Here is a 24894-nt window from a genome sequence, read left to right on the forward strand (position 1 = left end):
TAAGCCTCTGCCTTCAGCTCAGGTCATGATCTCAGGGTCCTGGGATTGAGCCCCGCATCGGGCTCTCTGCTCAGTGGAGAGCCTGCTTTCCCCTCAATCTCTGCCTGCCTCTCTGCCTACTTGTGATCTTTCTCTCTGTCAAGAGATCTGATCTCTCTCTCAAACCTTAAAAAAAAAAGAAAGAAAGTGAAAAGCCAACTCCTTCCTACTCCCCCTAGTTACCAAGGCCCAGGAATAAGGTGTCTTAAGCCTTCAAGAGAGAAGCTTCTATTACACCACAGCAGGAGCACTAGATTTGGAGTCTCACCACACAACTCTTTGAGCCATCCCTGTGTTTGTCTCTTCTTTCTTAAAGTAGGAACCACATTCTTCATTGGCTTGGGGTGAGAATACAGTTAATAATAAATAGCTTTCAGAGCTTTGAAAAGGTATTCACAAACAGGTTTCGCTGATGAAAATTAAAACAAAAACACTGTGCCTACTTCCCCAGCCAACTTGGCCCACACACCCAACTGTTAGTCAGTCTTCCTAAGCCTGGGAAGGGGAAGCCAGCATGGAATTTCTCCCCTTCTGTTTCATAAATGGACCCAGAGGTGGCGAGAATTGGGGGTCAACTGTACGTATACCCTGTGCTCCTCCCATACCATCTCGGGTCCCCAGTGGGGCCAACATGCTGCCTAGCTTTGGAGTCAGAAGGATGGCAGCTACCAGGCTAGCGGGGATGGGAGGGCCCACCTTTCAGCTCCATCACCCTCTCCAACAGTAAGGAGAGACCAGAGTGGTGACAGGCACCAAGACCAGGGTGAGTGACAAATAAGAATTCTTGGCAGTTCTGCCCAACCCACCCTGCCTGTGCCTGTTTTCCAGAGCAGTCAGGGTACAAGGGCATTCAGGCCAGTGCCTCATGTCAGTACTCAACTTCCACAGCCCTCCTCATGCAGTACCCACTTCCCTCTGTATCCTGCCCAAGTTCCCCAGCCCGGGAGCCACTCCTCTGGGAGGAGTCAGGTTGCCCAAGAGATGAAGCAAGGCATCCAGAAATCTGGAGCCAGGATGGTCCCATTACAGACCCTCCTGCAGTAGATAGCCATCCAGGTCATTTACTTCATTTCCTTGGTCTTCTACTTTCCTTTAACTCTTCACAATTTTCTCCCTGTCTAGACCCGCTGCCACTCCCTTTGATACACTGAGTATCTCAGAGTCTCTTCATGTCTTTCTGTTTCTCTCTCTTCAGCCTTCCCTCTACCCATTTCCCTCTGCCCCACCTCTTCCTCTTTTTTCTCTCCCTTTCCTCCCACCTTCTCTCCATCTGTTCCTGCCCACAGTGCAGCCCCTCCAACCCTCCCTTCCTCACTCCCCCACCTCCCCTATTCACCATCCCCGCGCCCCTCTGTATCATTTCAGATTTTCTGAGCGTTGGGAATAACTGTGTGCTAGAGCTAAGGCAGGGCTTGATAAACCTTTGTATGGGGAAATTCAACTTCCTGCTGGGGAGTTGCCATTTATTAAAAGGGTAGTTGGGGTGAATGTGTCCCATTCTTCAGTCCAGGGGACTCAGAGCACATGTCCCACTGACTGCAAGCTTCTGAGTGTCCCCTGCTCAGTAGCTTTCTACCCCCTCTGCTTCCTGCTCTTTCTTCTGCACAGCAAAATGCTATAAATCCCTTCTTCCTTATTTTGCAGATACTCATCACATCCCTTACCCCCAAATAGAATATATTCAACCAGATGGCAGAAGAGAAGTCATCAAAGAGAACCAAGCATCAGATGGAAAGAGAAATGCGGAGCAGGGGAGAGTTGGCCTAGGTGAACTTTTTTTTAATTTTTAAGATTTTATTTATTCATTTGACAGAGAGAGATCACAAGTAGATGGAGAGGCAGGCAGAGAGAGAGTGAGAGAGAAAGGGAAACAGGCTCCCTGCTGAGCAGAGAGCCCGATGCGGGGCTCAATCCCAGGACCCTGAGATCATGACCTTTCTGAGTTTCTGTGTTAAAAAGTTTCAAGGCCCTCAGCTTGATGTTGCTACCAACTTTCAGAGAGTTAAAGTTCAGATTCCTATGCTCCCTTGAGAAAGGGCCATATCTAAAATTAAAAATCTCCCTCCCTGCCCCCTTTCTCCCAAACACCTCCACTTTTTATGACTAATCAGGCTCTCTTTATTTCTACGAAATGCCCATGGGTTGTGAGAGGGGACAATGCTTTGGGTCTTTCTCTTCATTCTTCATCTTTCTTCTGTTACAGGATTTTCAGATCTATTATCTCATTCTTCTCAAGAAACCGACTGGGTAATTTGAAAGTGAGAAGTTTCCAACACCGAAACGAGGACAAACCCCTCAGAGATGGAGATAGAAAGTTTACTGCCAAGACAAAGAAGCCAGCCAGAGATGCTACACTGGGCAGTTGTCACAGTGCGAGTGAGGCAGGGATTATGGAATAAAGCGGAAGAGAGTTCAGAGCAAATTAATTATAGGAGCAGGGTGCTCGGAGAGTTCTGCATAGGTGGCTGTGTAAAGATGGCCTGAGACCCCAGACAAAACTTCCAAAGGGATCCCCTGCCTTTTGGTAAGCTGAAAATAAATCTTTCACCACCCCTCCTCTTGTGACCCCCTGCCCTGCAATACAGGGCCTCCTGAAGCAGCATTTTTTGTCAGGAAGAGGAAGGGAGCATCCCACAGGGAGGGACTCCCTTCCTTTCCATTGCTACCAGTGCTTCCACAACACAGACCAGAGTCAGGGGGGTGCTTCCTCTTGGAAAGTTCAGTAACCAAATCTCCAGAAAACTGTACTTTCTTATGGTGACACAATGTTAGACTGAAACAAAACATCCCAACACAATTTATTCCTCTTATAGTAGACAATAGTCAAATTCCTTGCATTAGCAGTTTCTGTTGATTTCATTGGGATCTTAAGGACCTCCAGGGCAGTAAAGATGTCTCTGTTTTGATGGAAGAGGTGACCGAGGCAGGATGCAAGCAAAAAGCAGTATTGATAAGAATAGAAACACTGGCTGTGGAGTCAGAGAGGCCCAAGTTCAAGTCTTTTTGGGGCCTTAGGGACGTACTTACTTTACATCCAGAAGGGATTATGATAAGGCCAATAGTAACAACAGCCTCACAGCATGGTGATGATGATTCCATGAGATACCACATTTGAAGCGCTTAACCCAACACTTGACACAGAGTCAGTGGTCAAGAAATGAGAACTTGAAAAAGAATAAAGTCTTACAGTAGCAGAAAGAGAGTCATTGTCTGTCTGTTCCTGGGGTCAGTAGATGGGTAGACTTCTAGAGCTTTTGAGGGCTTCACCTTAGAGTCCTAAGATACAAAAGAGAAGGGTAGAATTTCAACAAGGAATCCATTCTTCGCAGGGCATGTAAGGTACAAACCCATCTCTTTACCTACAATCTTAGACTATTCAAAAAGACTCAAAAAGTTGTCTAAAGTAGCCTCGCAAGTGTTTATAAAAATAACCTTCTAGTTCTAGGACATTGCAAATTTCTTTTACTTCAAAAATCTTTGAAAGCAAATTTTGACCTCTGGAAATACATTTTGCAACAAAGGTGGTAAGAGTTGATACCTGTGGTTCAAAGAGATTATTTTTGGAGATATTTATTCTCTCCTCTCTCCACCTCCACAAGCAGAGTATGCAACCTTGCCCCTGGGCTTTGGGCATGGCTGTGTGACTTGTTTTGATCAATTGAATGTTATCAACTTCAGTAACCCAAAAGGTTAAGACGCTTAATGCAGTTGAAATTGTTCTCCTGTGCTTCTACCATCATCTTGAATAGAACCTGCCAAGCTACCCTGCTGATCCCAAGAAAGGGATGAGACTCGTGGAGCAGAGCTGCCCCAACTGTGTCCAGCCTAAACCAGCTAACCTAGAGAAACATGAGATTAACAAATGCTTATTGTTGTATGAGAGTTCTGTGATTTTTCTTATGCATTATTATAGAATAAATAATTCAATGATATAGAAATTGATATGACTGACATAAAAAAATTGGGTTCTGCTATAACAAAAAACCAAAATACATGGCATTGAAACTGGACAGTAGGGAGAAGTAGAAAAATGACAACTTGTATTATACAGTGGTGAAACGTACATCCAACCATAACTTGGGAGATAACAAGCATACCTAGTGAACTTGTGAACTTGGGCAGATTGTTGAAAACATGAGTTGACTTCTTGCACTATATATGGTAAGATCCTGTAAAACAGAGACAAATTTAGAAGTGAACTGAACAATTTGCACTCAAAGTTTAGAATTAATATAAATAACACAATTTCTTATCTCCAGTCTCTGTATCCATTGAAAGCTCTCAAATTAAAACATAGCTGAGATTAAATTAAATTAAGCATAGGCCAAATGTAGGAAGCAGCCAATATGGCATGTTGAGCTCAAGATAAAGACCACTTCAAGGGTGTAACACCGTCTTTTAAAACTTCTAGAAGAATTAACATCATGCTAGTAGATCTCCTGACCTGGACAAAAGAGACTCTAGAGAGTCCCAGGGGACATGGTCCATATGGAAACCATGGAAAGGCACCGCTTGTGTGTCCCACTGCAGGAACATAATTGAAAAGCCCAGCTACTGTGCTCTGAATGCTATCCATCCCTACTTACATTCTGAGGCCACACTTCTAATGGGCTGTTCCTACCCAGTGATGGAGCACAGGGAGGATTCTAAACAGGCTTGCACCTAGAAGGCCTGACCCTCTAACAAGCTACTTTAGCTGAACTTACAAGCATGCTGAACTCTCTTAGAACTTTACTGCAGAGTGAGATATCTCCATCCAACCTTCTTTCTTTTCCTCTTACCTTCCACAGAGGACAGAACTGTATTACAGGCTGGCTGCTCTCCCAGCTTCCCCCAGCTCCCTCCTCATTTGCTTTCACCTTATCATGGCATCTGCTTCTCGGAGAATATTTCCAATACAAGTGCCCCTGAAGTGGTCCAAGAAGTAAAAGATGAAGGTTTGAGACTGGATCCCTACCTCCACCATCCTTGTTGGTAGCTGAAGCATATAGATAGTCTCTAGCATGAGATAGTGGTTCAAATTGCTAAAGCTTCATCAATAGCACCCTTGAAAATGTTCCAGTGGAGAGGAATGTTGTGATATTTTTTAAAATATGGGAAGGGGCACCTGGGTGGCTCACTTGGTTAAGTATCTGGCTCTTAATTTTGGCTCAGGTCAAAATTCAAGCCCTGTGTTGGGGTCCATGCTGAGCATGGAGGTTGCTGAAGAGTCTCTCTCTGCACCCCTGCCTCTAAAAAATAAATAAATAAATAAATAAATAAATAAATACATAAATAAAAATATGGGAAGAACAATGTCTACAGAGACTCAGGGTTGGCTAATTACTGCTAAGTCATAGAAATACCCTGCAAAGGGACAGAGACTGAGGGCTACTAACAAAGTCTAAGTATGAGAACTAGAGGTCCTCTAGGGTAGTCCCAGTGAGGCCCTCATCTCCTGTAATGAAACAACAAACACAGCTAAGTGGCAGTCTCAGTGTCTAACTGCTAGACTCACAGAGCTCCAGAAATATTTGAATACTTAGTCAATCTATTATGCATAAAGAAGAGCCCTGGTGGGCAAAATCTTGGACCCCAAAATATGTTAAGGAACTTCCTAAAGAAAAATGTTGACCCTTCAGTCTTCCCCTCCTCCCCAGAGCTTCTAGGCTTGCTGAGGTAGCCCAACTTCCCTACTAAAAACTAGCACTTTAGGGCACCTGGGTGGATCAGGAGGTTAAGCATCAGCCTTCAGCTCCAGGATCGAGCCCCACATCAGGCTTTCTGATCAGCTTGCTTCTCCTGCTCCCTCTGGCCCTCCCTCTGACCCTCCCCCTGCTTGTGTTCACACTCTCCCTCAAAGAAAAAAAAAACAAAACAAAACAAAAAAAAAACAAATAAAATCTTAAAAAAAAAAAAAAAGCCAGCACTTCAGTGATAAATGATGCTTCAAGCCCCTCTCTCCAAAGGCAATAGGTTTCCCCTTAGAAGCTGACCCCATGCCTCTCCCTGGTTTCTACACCAATAACTAGAGTTAAATTCCAGAACAACCCAAGTAAGGATATGCTGTGACTGACAGGGGAGTAAAAAGACTATACACTGAAAGCATTGCAAAAATTAGCATACACATACCAGCAGAATCCAGAAGCGCACTCTTGGGATTGAGTTTGAAGACACTTGATCAAAGAAGTCAAAGTATAAGACTGGGTGAGCAAACATTAATTGACTTCAGGGCATTTTCTCTCATTAATGGACTTAACAACCTAGAAATGACCCCAGGAGATGGGCCAAACAGTTGCTGGGATGGCTCTTAAGACTGTGGAAAGGTAGTAGCCACACAAGAATTGGAAATGCTTGATGGCTGCATAGTATTCATATATATATACATATATGTGTGTGTGTGTGTGTGTGTGTGTGTGTGTGTGTGTATATATATCTTCTTTATTCATTCAGCTGTCGATGGACTTCCATAGTTTGGTCATTGTGGACATTGCTACTATAAACATTCTGATGCATGTGCCCCTTCAGATCACTACATTTGTTTCTTTAGGGTAAATACCCAGTAGTCCAATTGCTGGGCCATAGGGTAGCTCTATTTTCAACTTTTTGAGAAACCTCCATACTGCTTTCCAGACTGGCTCCATCAGCCTGCATTTCCACCAAAAGTGTAGAATTGTGTAAGACTGATGATTCACAGACCTGTACCCCTGAAGCAAATAATACACTATATGTTAATTAAAAACAAAAAACAAAAAAGAATTGGAAATGCTCAAGTTGCCCTGGAAGACAATTGAGGGAGGTGTGAGAAGGCTGAGGAAAGTGAATGAGCTGGAGTAGAGTAGGTGAGGCCAAAAGACCTTCTTATGGAAGGGAACCCCTCTTCTATAAAGCACTGAGAAGATTGGCAGGGGGCAAGGTTGCCAGATTTAGCAAATGAACTACAGGATTTCCAGTTCAATTAGATGGCAGAAAAGGCAGTCACAAAGTTGGGTTTATTAATATTTGTAGGAATAAGAGAGCTCCAAAGAAACAGAGTCAACAAGGGTGCTGCTTAATACCTATAATCCAAAAAAGGAGCAGGAGGCTAAAGGGAGACCTTCAGCTCAAATAAAAAACATTGTCACTTGTTCAGTTTCCAGACCTCATTGGAACCATTGAGGGGACAAATGAATGGATTCCTAGGAGGAAAGACCCCGCAACACCATTGCAAATACAGAGCACATGATTTTCCAGACTGTCCTGACAGCCCTTTACTCAGGTGACTGTATATCAGGGAAAGAGAAATAACCAGAATTTTTAAGGACAATTGCACATAGGGTCTAAGCTGATATTAATATCCAGAGACCCAAAGCACCATTATGGCTTCCCTGTTAGAACTAAGGTCTCTGGAGTCAGGTAATAGATGTAGTCCTGGCTAAATAAAGTTCAGCTCACAGAGGGCCCACCAGGTTCAGACTCAACTCACACAATCTCCAAGGATATAATTATGTACATGGCACTAGGAGGAACCCCCATCCTGGATCCCTGGCTAATGGCATAAGCCATACTATCATAATGGGAAATGGTAATTAGAAACCTTAGAATTATTTTTAATAAAACTAGTCATACTGATCTATGGGTCACTTTTATGTATTTTTTTAAAGATCTTATTTATATGAGAGAGAGCACCAGCAAAGGGAGAAGAAGGGTAAAGGGAATGTAGAGGGAAAGGGGGAAGAAGACTCCCCACTGAGTGTGGAGACAGACAATGCGGGACTCAATCCCAGGACCCTAAGATCAAAACCTGAGCCAAAGTCAGACACTTAACTGACTGAGTCACCCAAGCGCCCTGGAAACTTCAGAATTTTTACCCCCTAGCCCTCGGCCTAAATATCATATCCTTGGGAGAAAGGCAGGATGTGTATCACCATTAATAACCCACAGGATGATGGGTCTATAGTATCTATAATGTCTCCATTTAATTCGCTAGTCTGACCCCTACAGAAAACAACAGATCCTGGAGAATGACTGTGTATCACTAAAGCCTTAAATGCTTAAGAGTCCCAATTGTAGCTGCTGTGTCCAGAGTAACCTGTTCCTAGAGTAAATTAATATTTCTCAGGATAGGTAACCATTGATTTTACAAATGCATTCTTTTATATTCCAATCAAAAAAGAAAATCTGAAACAGTCTGCATTTATATGAGGCAGAAGACAATATTCCTTCATAGATTTTCCATGAGGTTATGTTAACTCTGCCACCCTCTTCCACAACATAATCCAAAGACATCTGACTGCTTTAACCCACAAAATATCACACTGATCCATTGCATCAGCACCTTATGCTGACTGGGAAGGCCAAGCAAGAAGCATTGGGAAGACACATGTGCTCCAGGGGTGGATTATAAAACCTATGAAGATTCAAGGATCATCCCCTTCAATTAAGTTTTTAGGGTCCAATAGTAAGAACCATAGCAGGATATCCTTCTAAAGTAAAAAACAAATCGCTCCATCTTACGTTCTTAGCACCTACAGTACCTGATAAGCTTTTATGAGTTTCGGATGTAACACATTCTACACCTAGAAATATTCCCCTTTTCCTTACACTGGGTGACATGCGAGGCTGCCAGGAAGCCTAGAGGAAGTCTGGAGCAGGAAAGGCCTCTGTGGTAGAGCCAAGCCATGGTGCTAAAAGCCTTGACATTCAAGCCATATGATCTGGCACACCCTGTGGTGTTAATAGTGTCAGTGTTGGGAAAAGATGCAGCATAATAGATACTATGGTGAGCCTCAGTGGAAAAATTAGAATGCAGACCTTTGGACTTCTGAAGCAAGGCTATGCCATCTGCAGCAGGAATCCCTGAATTATTTGAGCCCAGTTCTTAGCATATTACTGAGTCCTGGTAGAGACAGATGCTTGACCATTGGACACCAATTGACCATACACTTGACCACACTTATTATAGGCTGTGCTCCATCAGACCCACCAAGTCATAAAGCTGATGTGCCTAGCAACAATACACCCAAAATGGAAAGGGTATTTCTGGGACTAAACTTGAGCAAGACCAGAGGGCATGAGTATGCTGCATGAGCAGGTGATCCCATGTAACCCACCAGTACCCACCAGTACTCCACCTCTGTACGCAGCAGTCCTTGTATGACTATATGGCTTCCCATAAATCCAACTGCAAGAGAGAAAAAATTTTGGTCATTATGACAGGCTGAAAATTGATCCACAAATATATGTAGATCTTAATACCTAGAACCTGTGACTTCTACCTTTTTTTCCCCCAGTTTTAATGAGACATAGCTGGCTAATAATATTTTAATATATTTCAAGGGTACAACATGATTTCATATATTCATATATTGTAAAAGGATTCCCATAATCAAGTCAGTGAACATATCTATCACCTCACATGTTTTTTTGTTTTGGAGGTGTTGGAGAGAACACTTAAAATCTATTCTCTTAGCAAATTTCCAAATGTATATAACACAATATTTTTTAAATGCTTATTTATTTATTTGAGAGAGAGAGAGAGGATGCAAGCAGGGGAAACAGCAGAGGGGGAGGGAGAGAAAGAATCTTTAAGCTGACTCCCCACTGAGCATGGTGCCTGACCTAGGGCTCATCCCCAGGACCCTGAAATCATGACCTGAGCCAAGATCAAGAGTAGGACAGTCAATTGATTGAGCCATCCAGGCACCCTTGTAACATAGTATAATTAACTATATTCATCACTCTATACATTAGATCCCCAGAATTTACTCATAACTGAAAGTCTATGTCCTTTGACCAATCTCTCCCCATTTCCCTCACCTCCCACCCTCTGGCAATCACCATTCTGTGAATGTTACCTTAAATGGCAAAATAATTCACAGATATGAGGAAGCTGAGATGGGAGGATTATCCTGGATTATCAGGTGGACTCTGTAATGCAATCACAACTGTTCTTGTTAAAGGGAAGCAGATGAAGAAAGTAATGTGACCGCTGAACCAAGATGTTCTTCTGCTGGCTTTGAAGATGGAGGTAGAAGCCACAGGCCAAGGAATGCAAGGAATGCAGTTTTAGAAGTTGGAAAAAGCCAGGAAACAAATTCTCCCCTGGAGCTTCCAAGAGGAACACATCACTGCCACGACTTTGATTTTAGCCTGGTAAGGCTCATCTTAGACTTCTGACTGCCAGAACAATAAGAGAATAAACTCATGTTGCTTTAAGCCACTAAATTTGTGTTAATTTGTTACAAAATCAAGAGTAAGCTAGTGCAATACCCTTCTCAGTTGCCCTTGGCTTCCAAGGGCATTCCTTGGCCATGTTGTGAGGAAGCCCAAACCACACAGAGAGGCTACGTACGGGGGTTCCAGCAAACAGCCCTGTTAAGCGCCAATGGCAGACGTGTGAGAAAGTTGCATGTCAGGTGATTCTAGCCCCAAGTTTCTGGGCTTCCAGATGGGGTTCCAGAAATCATTGAATAGAGACAATTTCCTCTGCTGTGCCCTATCATATTTTGACCCCTAGAAACCAAATTTAACTACAAGTGTTGTTTTGAGTCATGTAATATTTGGTTGGCTATCTGTTACATTAGCACAATGTAACTAACACATTATTATATAAGGACATAATCTGAGATCAGACAAAACCTTGGAAATAACCTAAATGCCCGGTCAGAATGGCAACTATATGAATTCTGACACTCCATATTGTGGAATATTATACAGCCAATAATAACATTTTTGATAAATGGCTCATGATGGGGAAATTCCTATTTTTAGCACATCTTGGAGGAAGTAGTTATATACAAACTTTTTCAAAAGTAAACAATATAAAGGACTGCTTATTTCCCTATAACTTCACTAATGCATTTCTTTCTTCTTTCCCAGTTTAATTAAAATGATACTTCATCTTCATATTTTTTATATCTGTGAGCTTTAGACTTACCCAATTTATATAAGCTTTGTATATTTCTTCTTTTGTAAGTTAAATATTCATGACTTTTAGCATCTCTGTTGCAGCAGTCATTGTTTTTCTTACTGATTTACAAAAGTTTCTCCATGTGCAAGATATCATTCCTTTGTATGTATTACAAAATCTTTCCACTGAAAAAAATTTTTTTCTCAGTTTTGTCATTTTCTTTTTCATTTTTTTTTCTTGTGCTCCTCTTGTCTTTTAATTAAGCCCAAATGTGAGCACCTAGGGTTCGGTGTGTGTTATGGAAGGTACAAAGGAACTGGAATGTGCCGTCTTTCCCACTGAGGCATTAGGATGCTATTGGGGGTGCCAATCGTATATACATGAATCACCAAGTGAGAAGGCTCTCAGCCAACATGTAAAATATTTATCTAAAAGTAGAATTTCATAAATCAAACATATTTAGGAAATATTAGGATAAACAAAATTCAAAGTATTTCTTTACCAAGTATAGCTCAGAACCTTTGGTATGCTGAATGTATTGGCTTTTCAGGCAGGCAGGGACAGGTTGGAGAGGAGTGGGGGGGGCACTGTAATGACCACAATGTGCCACTTGAGGTTGGGATGGGCTCCCTGAAGGAATCTGAACTGCCTACCGTGAATTTGAAGTACACATACACACACACACACACACACACACACACACACACCCTACGCAAACACACACACACAAAGATATTATAGGTAAGGGACCAGGGGGAAGGTGGAACAAGCCAGGATTAACACAAATTAACAGGGATTTTCAGAAAACCAATTAGAACATAAAAAGAAAGGACAGGACTATCCCACTCATCTTGTTCTCACTGCCTCTTTCTTCATGCATTCTGCCCAAATTCTCTACTGGAGAAATTATCTAGGTCTATTTCTCTGGCCCATGTGGTCTGTATCCTGGAATTTGTCAGCCCTTAAACCCTTTGCCATGGGGAGATGCCCAAACAGACAAGGGTTCCTAAGGGAGGAGGCTCTGGGAAAGATTTTTTTGACAGACTTAGCTCTGTGCTCTTTCCCTTCCCTTCCATCCAGGTTCAATCATCCAGTTCTCTGGCACCAATGCTTCTCAAATATTTGCAGAATGCTCTCCCACGCCCCTCAGTTGGTGCTGAGGTCAAGCCTGTAAGTTCTGCTCATTTAGGTTTTACCCATAAATCATTCTCTCCCTTCCCCTTCAATGCTTCAGTGGTTCTTCCCGCCCTTGCCTGTGGAGAATTCTGAAAGCTGGCTGCCTCCCTCTAGTCTCCAGGGAAGGACCTGTTCCCACCACTGGCCTCTGAGAAACCCAGGCTGCAAAGCCATTCCCTTGGAACTCCAATATCACTTCTCTACATTCAAATCAGAGAAGCAGATTAAGCTCACCAGATGCCCTGATGTCACCCTCTTGGCTCCAGAGATGTCCAACCCCAGATATATGACACAGGAATGGGCCTTATCATTGGGCATAGGGTGGGGAGTCAGGATGCCTGGGTTGCATTCCTGGCTCAACTTGTAGTTTGCACAAGTCAATGACTCTTTCCTGCTGAGACATGAATTTCCTAACCACACACTGCCCAGCCCTCAGGCTTCCTATAATAAAGTTTAAATGGGCACCATTCATGGTGCCGTGACAACACAAGGCAGCATGATGAGGGAGGTGAATTCCGGGATGAACTCGAACATGGCAATTCCCACCACATGGTCATCTCTTTCCTGATAATCCCATTTCTTTGAGATTAATTTTCCTTGATGCCAGAAGGAAACAACTCTGAGAGGACAGGATTAATTACATACCAAGTCCTAAATCTGAACTGGTCTCACCCAGAACTAATCTTAATTCACACCTACTCTTTGCCAGAGACTTGCTAAATAGTCCTGCTAGAACTATGCTAAGTAGATACTATACGTAGGTTACAGATCAAAAATAAAGTCCAGAGAAATTCAATAATTTACCCAAAATCCCATACTAAGAAATAGCAGAGCAAGGGTTCCAAAGCATTTCTCTACAACCCCTCACCTCAAAGGGTACAAGAGGCAACCAGAGGACATTTACAAAAGTTACACATTTTGAAAGGTAAATAGGAAGTTCTTTGACTTGGAGTTTTTGACCATATTTCCCTAACCTGCTTTCTTGGACTTCCTTATATCTTATTTTCCCTTGGTATCGTTAGAAGACAGAAACAAAAATTAAGCTAAGCCATTTTGAAGTCTCCTTTGTGCGTAGAACCATTATGCTTGGCCTAGATATGACAGAATACTTCTCCATACGGCTAGAACCAATCTACTAGTCAGTCTGTGTGTTCTGACCTATTTGCTATTATTTGCTCAAGTTCCAGTTGGTAAGACTAAACCTTTGGAATAAAAACAGTCACAATAGCCAAGAAGTGGAGAAGGGCAAACCATAATTATTAAGGGTATCCAAAGATTGGGGGGTGTGGGGGATAGGAATCAATGACCGGTAGAATGAAGGGGAAGGAAAGCATCGACTCAACTCTATGGCAGCCCTCAGCCTTCTACAGCTGTGGTCTCTGGGTCTCCCTCAGATATAAGGAGCTCTTAGCTCTGATAGGTGACACATGGGCCCTTCCACTCTCCTGGGTAGTGGCAGGACTCTGAGCCTAGAGCCACCCCAGCCTGGCCTCGGGACCAATGCTGTTCATCACCCTTGCAGGCCTCAGGCTGTGAATGCACAAGAGTCCCTCTGTTGCCATCACACTGGGATCTTTTATTCTCCCTAAGAACCAGGAGTTTCTGTGTGCACAGGGCCCGCCTCCTCCCTTCTCAAGACACTTTGATCCTTCTCCCATTTGAAATCTTGCTGCCTTTTCAACACCCTCCCAGACAATCAGGGGTTTTTTTTGTTGTTGTTGGTTTGGGGTTTTTTTGTTGTGTTTTTTTTTTTTTTTCCTTTTCAATAACCAAGCGGTTCTCCTTATTTCTCCTCTAACAACTCTGACCAAGAAAAGTTCAAGGGGCAGATCTCAAGAAAACAACAGGACCATCACCTTCTGTTGATCACTGGCTGGGGGGGATATGGAACACCTCCACAAGCTCAGAAATGTTTGTCAAAAGGAAGAATGAACACATAAGTGAAGTGCTAAGGGAAAGTGACCACAAAAGCCAGAGGAAAGTATAAGGTAGTTTCTTCCATGGACAACTGGTCAGCTCTGGACTTCCAGCATAGTCTTTGTCTCCATCCCCTCTCATTGCCTGACTCCCCCATAGCCTCTCTCTCTCACATTCATCCTTTCCTCTTCATTTGCTCTCCTACCACTTCAATTCCTATGATCTCATAGCTGTTGTAGATCTGAGGCTTCTTTAACTGGTCTCTCTGCTTAATCCTTCCGTCCTTCCTGCCTATCACCACCAGCTCAATCTGTATGAAGTACCACTCTGTGTCATCGCCCAGTTCAAATATTTCCCATACAAACATCTTGTGTCTCATGCAAGGTCCTCTGTGATCATTCTGTCTATGAGCACTTTCTTCAAATCAGCAGGATGTAGTAAAAATTATATTGAGAGAGAGGGTCCTAATCCCCAGTATGCCTTTCATAGGTATATAAACTTGGACAAGCCACTTTAACCTTCTGGATCTAATATTCCCAACTATAAAAATCAGGTGATTGAGTCCGATGATTTTTTTTTTTTTAAGATTTTATTTATTTATTTGACAGACAAAGATCACAAGTAGGCAGAGAGGCAGGCCGAGAGAGAGGAGGAAGTAGGCTCCCCGCCAAGCAGAGAGCCCGATGTGGGGCTCGATCCCAGGACCCTGGGATCATGACCTGAGCTGAAGGCAGAGGCTTTAACCCACTGAGCCACCCAGGCACCCCAAGTCCAATGATCTTTGAAGTATCTACGAGTTCTAACCCCAGGAAACTTATTACTTCTGTCAAATTATTGCTAACTCACAAATATTCCTCTTAATGTCCTAACTCTTAATGATGAGGACTGAATAAAGCTCAGAATACTCCCTTTTATAGATGAGGTATTCAGTTCCTGCTGATATTTATAGAAACACAATTATTTCTATAGTTGTTGGTTTTGATTAAGGCTAGAAAAATGCTGGGGAGCTTTAAAAACCAAAGACTTATATCTTTATCCTGAAAATGAAAAAAAAAAAGCCAACTATCCTCACTACAATCAATTTCACCTGCTGGTGGCACTGTCACAGTAAGAAAGAATTATAAACTTATTCTCATTCCTGCTTTACCACATATTCATATACTCGCCACATCTCACCATACCCAGTAATGTTTTCTCCATTATATCATTTTAGGTAAGACACTACACTTTGTCAAGATTTCATAGACATGAGTAAAATGTGCAGTGGGGGGAAAGGCAGTGGAATATAAGAGGAATTTCTACGCTAAATGCCCAGTCTTGTGCTGAGTCATCTGCCCCTAGTCTTCCCTCCCTAGGCAATAATAAAGCTATCATTTATTGACTGCCCAAGAAGAGCCAGCACTCTTGAGGTGGGGATTGTTATCATTTGTCTCTGGAGATGGGAACTGAGGTTCTAAGAGAGCCGAGAGCCCAGTCTCACAGAATAAGTAACAGGGCCAAGAGTCAAATCCAGCTTTCTGTGGCTCCAAACCCATGGTTGTAACCACTTTGAAACACAGCCATACTCATATCTTTTTGGCCTCACAGGGTGTCCCAATCCAGTTCACTTGCTTGGATAAGTACAGATGGCTAGGATCACCCTAAGTTTGCCTTAAGTAGTTTCTTAACTATTCCTGGGAACTTAACAGGAAACTTTAGCCAAGGTTTCTCAAGGCCACTTAAGAACATGAAGTTTGATTTTTTTTTTTTTAATTGATTTGGGAGAAAGGTTCATTTTCCAACATTAATACCTACCTATTCCTGCTTCCCTGCCTGGTCTCCATAACGAAAAGGAAACAGTGCTGGTTTTCTAAAGTAGGATGAAAAACTGGGCCTAAGCCAACAGGTTTAAATACCTTCTGTCTGTTTGGCATCCTGTGAAGTGATAAGGGAAGGCATGGCTGGGAGAGGGAAGGTGAATCATCTCACCAAATGTTCTTTTGTCTGCAGGATGAATGTGGCTATTAATGTGGAACAGCTTTTCTTTTCCAGAAAACAATGGAGCTCCACTGAATCACTGACTCTCTTTCAGGCATCTCCTTTTGACTGTCTGACCCAACCCCATAGTTGAGATTCAAGCTGTTAACAGTCCCTGGCCCAGCAACTGGTACCCATGCCAGTTGAGAGAGTGGATCTGGTCCCACTGCCTGAAGCTATATACAGTGCTCTGATCTAATTCTTCGATAAAGAAACCAGAACACCAGAAAAACTTCAGGAAAAATCTCTTGGTGCAAAATGGACAGTTCTACCTTTTAGATAACTCAACATTAATCCCACATTATTCCTACATTAATCCCTACCTGACCAAGGTGGTCCCAAATTGAGATTTAAGACCAAAGCAAAAGCCTTTATTTAGTTCCCCCCATGACAAGGACTTCAAGGATTTTTTGTTAGAGTTCTTAGTTTGATACAAGTTATCAGTGCTGACAGATAAATGACACTTTTATACTTCTTCAGCTATTGTTCTTTGGGTGTGTAGGGCCTTAGGAATCTCAGAAGACTTGTTGTGAATGTGATTAGTCAGGCAGAATTCAGGCGTTCTGGTGAGGCACCTTACTTGCCACCATTCAATCAACATGCCATTACAACCTTACCTGGCATTTAAAATAATTGTGCAGAAAAATGTAGCTTTTAGATGCCTAAGTCAAAAAAGTTTCAGAAAAGTAAAGAAGTTTTAGGAATACCTTAATAAGTTTATTTCACTCATATTTTCATTATTTCAAATTATTTTTGAAAATAATTTATGACTTTTTAAAGTCTATGTCTAAGTCTAAAAGAGCACTTTTTAACTGACTAAAATAAAAATTCTAAGTAATGGTGGGGGAGAGGGAGCATAATTTACAGTTCAGTCCTAAATCACACAACTAGTCAATGAGAAAGCCAAGATAGAACTCAAAGACACTTTTCCTCATCCCGGTATCTTTTTGTTGTGGATTCAGTCTACTGTGGGTTGACACTGGGTCTCCACATCAGGTGTCACTCACATGCAACCATCTGTTGGAAACTCTGCTAGAAGCCTACCCACTGTTGGGTCCAACACTCAGCAAAGTGCACAGTGAATTTCTACAAATGCACCCTACTTCCAGAGTCAAGAATTCTTCTTCCCTCTCAGGCAATCATTCAGGATAACTGAAAGATGTCATTCATCTGGCCTGTGCACTGCCCAAGAACTGACTCAATGATTAGAGCGCATGGGCCTCAGTTCCCACCTTCTTCCCTAAGAAGCTGTGAGTCCTAAACGCACTGAGACTTTTAGATCTGTCAAGGGAGCAGTTCTCACCTGGGCAAACAGAAAATAAGGCGAAGAAATGTAGGAGGCAGAAAGTGCTAATTTCTACAACTGTTTGAATACCTCCTAGGAATGGAAGAAAGCCAAATATTTCTAGGACAAGGTGGAAGGAGTGCCAGCACTTCCTTTCTTCCCTTCTAGGTTCTTTAGCTGGTCTAATAATTACATCGATATAAAACAGATTAACAAGAAAAACAAATTTAATTGCATTCTCATGAGAGCCCCACAAAGACATGAGAGGCTTTCTCTAACAGCCAGGTAGTTGAGGTTTATGTGTCCTGACCTGAGAAGAGGGTAGAGGTCTGCGACTTCAAATGGGAGGAAGACAGTTAACAGGAAGATGAAAAAAAAGACAATGTTTGGTAAACAAATGTTTGCCATGCTCTGTGTAGAATTTTTATTTAATAAAAAAAAATACAAATAACAAAAAACAACACCAACAAATTATATTTATAAATAGCTTTCTTCCTGGTATAGGCTTCTTAGCTAAATTCTTTTAGGCATTTAAGGGGGAGATAAAAAGCCCTTTTTGAATCTCTTGAATTTGACTGCCTTCAGCTCCAAATAGTCCACATGCCAAAGCAGCACATTCTGGGAAGGACTATGCTGAACCCCATCAGTTCCCTCCTCTGAAAACCTCCTTGGACATTTCATGTATTAAAAGCTGAGCTGGTGGATCACTCCATGATTTCATTGAATTAATTCTGTAGTCTTGAAATTAGGTCAGTTCACTCAAACAATGAGGTATCATTTTAGGAGGTGGTGATGCAGCTGGGATCCCAAAGTTAGGCCTCTAGTGTGCAAGAAATCAGATACTTAACAAGGTATTTCCATGGAAATATCTTTTCAGAATACCTTTTGGAAACAAAAGAAAAACAATGGTCAATGATTGGAACAAATTATAAACCAGTTTCTGAGTTCTGAGGGTAGGCAGTCAAGAAGATTTCTAGATGTCAAGTTCAAAGCATCTTCAGATGGAGTGAGGGCAGGCAGTGGCCACATGTCTAGATATGAGCTATGGTGGTGACTCCTCTGTGGCTTGTGTTCAGTTGTCCAGCTGTAAGTTGCACAGCTTCAGAGAAAGGATGGCTTTAGTTCTTACTGATTCCAAGTCAGAAGGATAGGAGAACAATTAGGAATCCTAGTTTGGAGAATTACAGCCAAATATTGGAAGAATTCAGGTAGAAAAAGAAACCTCAAAAGACAATTAACAGACTAGAATCTAATTTCCATGAGTTCTATTACACTTTCTACAGAAACATAATTTTTCTCTCTACAATTCACTCCTATTTTTATTAAAAAGAACCATAGTAAAGTATTTTGCTTGCAAATCGTCCATTTCAATAAACTTGGCTTGATTATTTATGTAAGTGTAGCAAGAATAACAGCTACATAGAATCTTTTTTATCTGTTTTGCTGGAGCTTTTTATAAGGAATCTCAGATTGGACTTTTAACAGCTTCTTGGAGGTAAGCAGCCAAACTGAGGACTTGCTGTCAGACTTCCCCTGTAATACCTGTAGATTTGTGAGAATTTCGCTCTTCTTGAGGTCTTCAAAATACCCTGAGGTTCCTGGGCCTGCCAGGAAGTACCCTTTCTTACACCTAGTAAGGCTGCTGGGAACTCTGTAAGCAAGGTACCAGACTGGTTTTTCAAGGGGCTTTATTGGTTCAATAAAGTCAATCTTAGTCCCTAGTTCCTGAAAGCTGTCTGGTCTTTTTTTTTTCTCATATATGACATCCCAGTCAAATCCTTGGTGCTATAATCAATGTTTCTAAGTGCGTCTTGCTATAAGGATCACAAGTTGAACACGTGTGAGTAACTATATTGCCATGAAAATAAGAATACTCACTGAGAGTTTTTGAATTCTGGAAGGATCAAGCAAAGGGAAAAAGATAAATGTTTCATCTTTCTTCACAAAGGTATATTTTATCAAATTGCTCTAAGTTCTAAGTAGCCTAAGAGAAAAAAGAAAAAAAAAAATGTAGGGGCCCTGATCAGGTGGAAGCAAGTGGCTCAAACAGTGAAAGAACAAAGGACATAGGATTTGTTGAATACACTGTATTCAAATAAATACACTGTGTTGTAAGGGAGCAGTAAGCAGGACAGAGGAGAGAACATCTGATGCTAGGCAGCAGTGGGGAGCTATTTACAGGCGGAAAGTGAGGCGGTCCGGGAATGTATGGAATTTTCCTTTTTTGGTACCTGTGCCTGATTGTAAGCAGCTCCGTGGTCAACTAGGACTTATGGATATTTGGAGGTGGGTCGCCTAATGAGCCTGTTTGCATTTAGCCCCTGGTCACTCTTGGCTCTTGGACCTTAATCAGGTTTCCATTGCTCAAGCCTGTGGCTGCCTAAAAGCGGCCTCAATGGGTTTCTTTAAATGTGGAAAAACAAATCATTTTTTTAAAATTAGCAATTTTTTTAATGGAACTTCTTTTATTTGATAAAAAGTATTTAATAAACACCTACAGCATACCATTTATAATGTTTAATGATGTTTGATGCTAAAACTTGGTAGAATTTTCCTGTGAGTTTCAAAGCAAGACAAGGTTGCTCATTATCACTAGCTGTAAATGATATATTTTTTCCCCTGGAGGTTTTATCTGGTACAATAAATCAAAATCAAAAACATCAAATCATCAAAACAGCAACAAAACTAAATAAAATGTATATGCTTCGAAAGAAAAAAAAATTTGCATTATTCTTGGAGGATACAATAACATTATATGCAAAATTTAACACAATCTACAGGTAAATGATTAGAATTAATGATCATTTAGCAAAGTAACTCTAAATGACCAGTATACAAAAATAATTACATATACTAGTTTCCACTTGCTGCTAGTATAAAAATCAACAATATTCCAAACAAAAAAGTCATAAAAAATTATAATCATACTTCTCAAGTCAAATATTTAGTCCCATGTTATTAATATTTGTTCTACTTGAATTTGGTTTTTTCATTAGTTCTAGAAATTCTTACCCAGTTCAATTTTTTTAAACTCAGAGTTATCAGAATTCTGTATTCTAGAGTACTTTTCAAGAGTCTTCTTGGAGATGAAGCACTTTTGCGAACACTTTCACAAAAGCATCAGAGTAAAAAATAACAGCATATAAATGTCAAAAAACCTAAAAATGGCCATGATTAAAGATCTGATGAGAGTTTATTACAATGCAATTGGCAAAGAAATTTGTTTATTTCTGTGACACATAACATTTGACGATAATAATTGGAATTATGACTGATAACGTTGTATTAGGACATAGTACATTTCTAGGAATTTCATGCAATTTATAGGATATTTTTAACATATACCTATACAATACAACATGAAGAAGGCTTATTTTACCTTTTGTTTGACAAGACCTTCATGTAATTTAATATATCAAAAAAGATTAATTAGTTTAACACCTTGGGGGGGGGGGTTGTTTTATTGTTTTAAATAAGGAGAGAGAACAACTCTTTTGCAGTTTTCCAGAACCTTGTATAAAATTGCAAAGTTAGTTCGAGGTCAAAAGACTTCATTAGAATTTAATTTGAGGGAAATTTATCAAAAATGTCAGATTTTTAAACCTTTGTTCAAAGAGGATCATGGGTCACTGTGAAACAATATTTAGTTATCCATTTAAACATAGTAACAAAAACTTCAAAGGCAAATACAAAAAGTTAAATAGTTGTTTAAAAATATTAATTATATTAATAGAAAAGACTTAGCTTTCTTAAGTAATCAAAAACCTAACAAGGACAATGAGGAAATTATTTTGACAAGACACAAAATCTTTGTCTTCTAGATACATTACATTAAAAGGTAAAGAAAACATTTTATAATCTCTTATCAAACACACACTAATAATTCAAGAAACTTTATGCTTTTAATAGAGAAAAAACTAGATCCTAATTTTTGCACCCACTTATTCTTGACATTAAAACTTATTTTTAAAGAAGATGGTTCATAATTGTTTGTTTTTAAATTTTGACTAAAAAAACTAATTATGCAATTATGAACCATCTTTTACATTAGCATTCTGTGGCTTGGTAAATTTATAAATACTTTGTATAATTTTGAAAATATGTGTTTTCCCACAGTAAATTTTTTGTATGGCACAGACTTTGTTTACTAATGGACCCAAATATCTTCAGCTCCTCTATAAAAGAAAGCTTACATTTATTAATTAATGTTTTAGAATTTTATCTTATTTGGAAATGATTCAGATAATCAATAAAATTCTACCATTTAATTTACCTTAGGAAAACTCTTATCAGTGGAAGTCACCAAAGAGATTTGGGTAACTATTTTTGAATACACATACCATAAAACAACCATTACTGAAAACTCCACCGAAATTTTTTTTATTTCATTCACATCTATTTAATTTACTTGTTGTTAACAATCATACTTAGATCACTCATGAAAATTTCAGGAGACATTGAAGCAGTTGAGTCTCATCTTAAGTTATTTTGTTGTTGTTATTGAGACATTTTGTAACAGAGATAACATAAACTTATTTTATTCTTAGTAAACATAGGTGAAGTACAAGTATTATATACTTAACACTGATATCCCTAAAAACATGTTTGTATTCACTGAACCAACAAACTTAATAGTTTAAGTTTAGTTTAAGTTTAAAGTTTAGTTTAGTTTTAGTTTAAGTTTAAAGAATCTATTCTTTTTTACCAAAAAATTGTCCTAGATCATGTGACTTGAAAAATATTCAGTTTCATTTCTGGTACAGTTCTGAGATTTAGAAATATTTAATTTATAAGCACCTATTTCAAGTCAATTAAATGAGGCCCTTCAAAAAGTAATTTTGGCAACACCATCTGGAGGTAGAAAAATACCATATCTATAATGTACATCCAAAAGACATATGTAAACATATTGATAAACACAGAGATCTTATGACTTTCATTTTGAAATTTCAGCAATGAATCATGTATAACAATATAAAACTCACTAGTTCATTTGAGTAAAGTTGAGTTTAGGAGCTTAAGATGGCTAAAACTTTTTACTATATGTGGAGAAGACTTCAAGATTTGTATTGTATTGTTTGTATTTTTATTGTTCTTGACTGGTGATCTTTAGTAGGAGGCTGTAGTCTAGAATCTGGACAAGAGACTTTTCAGCAGTTTGTACTTTAAAAAGGTCTCTTCCTCCCCACCCCACCTCCTTTTTTTTTTTTTTCAGTCTGGGCAGAGTTTTAATTACCTCACGTGGTGTTTACATTTCAAAGACATGGTAAGATTTACATCTTTAAGGAACAGAGAAAGAATGCATACCTTGGGCCTAGAGATTAGTCTGGAGTGCTCTGTGTAAATCTTGTAGCAGAAGGGAAGCTGAAACAGGCAGCAGAGTGTGTAAGGAATTTTCTGGGCAAAGTGGAAGAATTTTGGAAGTTAAGGAAATTTGCCGAGGCTATGGGCCCAGACTTTAAAAAGGGGAATTTTCATTGTATGTGGACTTTAATTTTGTTCTAAATTTAATTTAATCTAAGTTTAATTTCTTTCACCTTGTTAAGGGAGCCCCCAGGATAAGACATTATACCTCTTTGTATCCACTTTTTAATTTGGTCTTTCCATAGATATCCATAAAATGATTGTTTAAAAGAAGATCTCTGGGGCGCCTGGTGGCTCAGTGGGTTAGGCCTCTGCCTTCGGCTCAGGTCATGATCCCAGGGGCCTGGGATGGAGTCCCGCATTGGGCTCTCTGCTCAGCAGGGAGCCTGCTTCTCCTCATCTCTCTCTCTGTCTGTGTCTCTGCCTATTTGTGATCTCTCTCTCTGTCAAATAAATAAATAAAATCTTTAAAAAAAAAAAAAAAAAGGAGATCTCAAGGATTTTTTTTTTTTTTTTCAAATATAGAAGCTTCCTCAATTTAAAAGATACATTCCAGAGCACCTGGGTGTCTCAGTCCATTGAGTCTCTGCTTTCAGCTCAGATCATGATCCCAGGGTTCTGGGATGGAGCCTTGCTCAGTGGGGAGTCTGCCTCTTTTCCCTCTGCTTTTCCCTCTCTCTCCCTCTCTCACACACACACTCTCAAATAAATGCACAAATAGTCTTTACAAAAAAAAAAAAAGTTCATTCCCTGGCCATTGATGAGTTTATTAATCTCAGGAGCAAATCAAACCAAGAGCCTTTTTATGGCTTGACCAAGGGCACAAGAAGTGTCCCACAAGAGAGTAAAAGAGATGCGATCCTCACATGATCCAGAAAGTTCACTCCCGAAGTTAGCCTAAGAAAGTGAAGGCCTTTGTTGTCACCAATGATAGAACTGTGTAGAGAGAACAGTGTTTCAGGAATATAAGACGCCTTTGATACCACTTAAAAACAAAGTTGAACAAAAATCAAAATGGCTGCACTAATGCCTTAGTGAAGCTTCATTTTTTAAAGTAACCGTTTTCCTCTCTTCTGCAAACCTCCCCTCTTCCCTTCTCAGCTTTTTATTTCAGGAACCTCACACCACCCTAAAGATCTGAGGAAGGAGGCTGGTAGCACATACACAATTTTTGTCAAAACCAGCTGGAGCCTGTATTTCCCTATGAAGTGCCCCAGTCCCTTCCTCTGGAAGGGCTTGCAGGTTTTGAAGGTCAAAGCCTGTTGCAGCCTCCTTTGCCCAGCTAAGCAATAATGCTATCATTCCTCTTTATCCCAAACTCTGTCTGCGAGTTATATTTTGGCCCTGAAGCACAGAGTTTGGTTTTCGACACCTTCAATTACAGACCACCTAATCTGTGACACCAGGCAGCCGCTACAGAAATGGGACTTTTCCGCCACTAACAAGACAGCAAAGGTTGAGACATCAAAGGCCCTTGTGGACTGGGACCCCTCAAGACAAACTCCACTGAGAGTGGGCACAGCTGAATAACAACAAAAAGTGTGGTTTGTGACTTCACGTCCCAGATCCAGTCCACTGGACTGGCCACTAGATGCACACTAGTATGTACACTCCCAGATGGGAGACACCAGAGAGAATATTCTCACCGACTACAAAGTAAATCTCTCAGGACGTAGAGCATGACAAAAGGAAAAATTCAGCTGGTTTTTTCAGAGGGGACCCACAGCAAAATTCATCTAAACAGATACCCTTCTGGTGAGAACCAACCATGAACTGTGCAGTCTGTGAGGCCAGCTCAAACAACAGACTTAAAGGACCTCTGCCTGTACTCTACCCTCTGGTTTTTCCTCTTAACAAATGACACAAAAGACAAAGATAAAAGAAAACAACCATCATTTCTAGGAGGAACATGATCAATAGAAATCAAGAGTACTCGGAACAGATCTTTACCAGAGTTGTTAGACCCAAGTATCAACCTCACACAAGTGTTTTCTTTTCTGCTAATCTAAATTCAGAAAAAAAGAAAAGGATTCTCACCTTTTTCACTTTCAACAGACCCGGCAGACAGATTTTGGAGACTGACATGGTAAGAACTCTTAACTTCTGCCAGCTTCTGTCAGATCTGGGTCCCAGGATCTCCCCCTTTCAGCAGCTCTGAAGTGAGCACTGGCCAGCCCCTGGACAGCCCTAGGTTGGGCACTAAAACTGCAGAGGAGAAATATTTTTC

General features: G+C 40.5%; 1 long non-coding RNA gene across 1 annotated transcript; it reads right to left on the minus strand.

Annotated features, from left to right (window-relative positions):
- Positions 1 to 3140: 3140 nt before the first annotated feature.
- LOC132012236 (uncharacterized) lies at positions 3141 to 24870 on the minus strand. The gene is made up of 4 exons (XR_009402562.1): positions 24705 to 24870; positions 9121 to 9181; positions 4137 to 4208; positions 3141 to 3315 (listed from the first exon to the last, which is right to left on the minus strand). It is a non-coding gene; the product is annotated as an uncharacterized LOC132012236 (long non-coding RNA).
- Between the last annotated feature and the right edge of the window lie 24 nt (positions 24871 to 24894).

This window comes from Mustela nigripes, chromosome 1 (genome assembly GCF_022355385.1).
Source record: "Mustela nigripes isolate SB6536 chromosome 1, MUSNIG.SB6536, whole genome shotgun sequence".
Lineage (NCBI taxonomy): Eukaryota > Metazoa > Chordata > Mammalia > Carnivora > Mustelidae > Mustela > Mustela nigripes.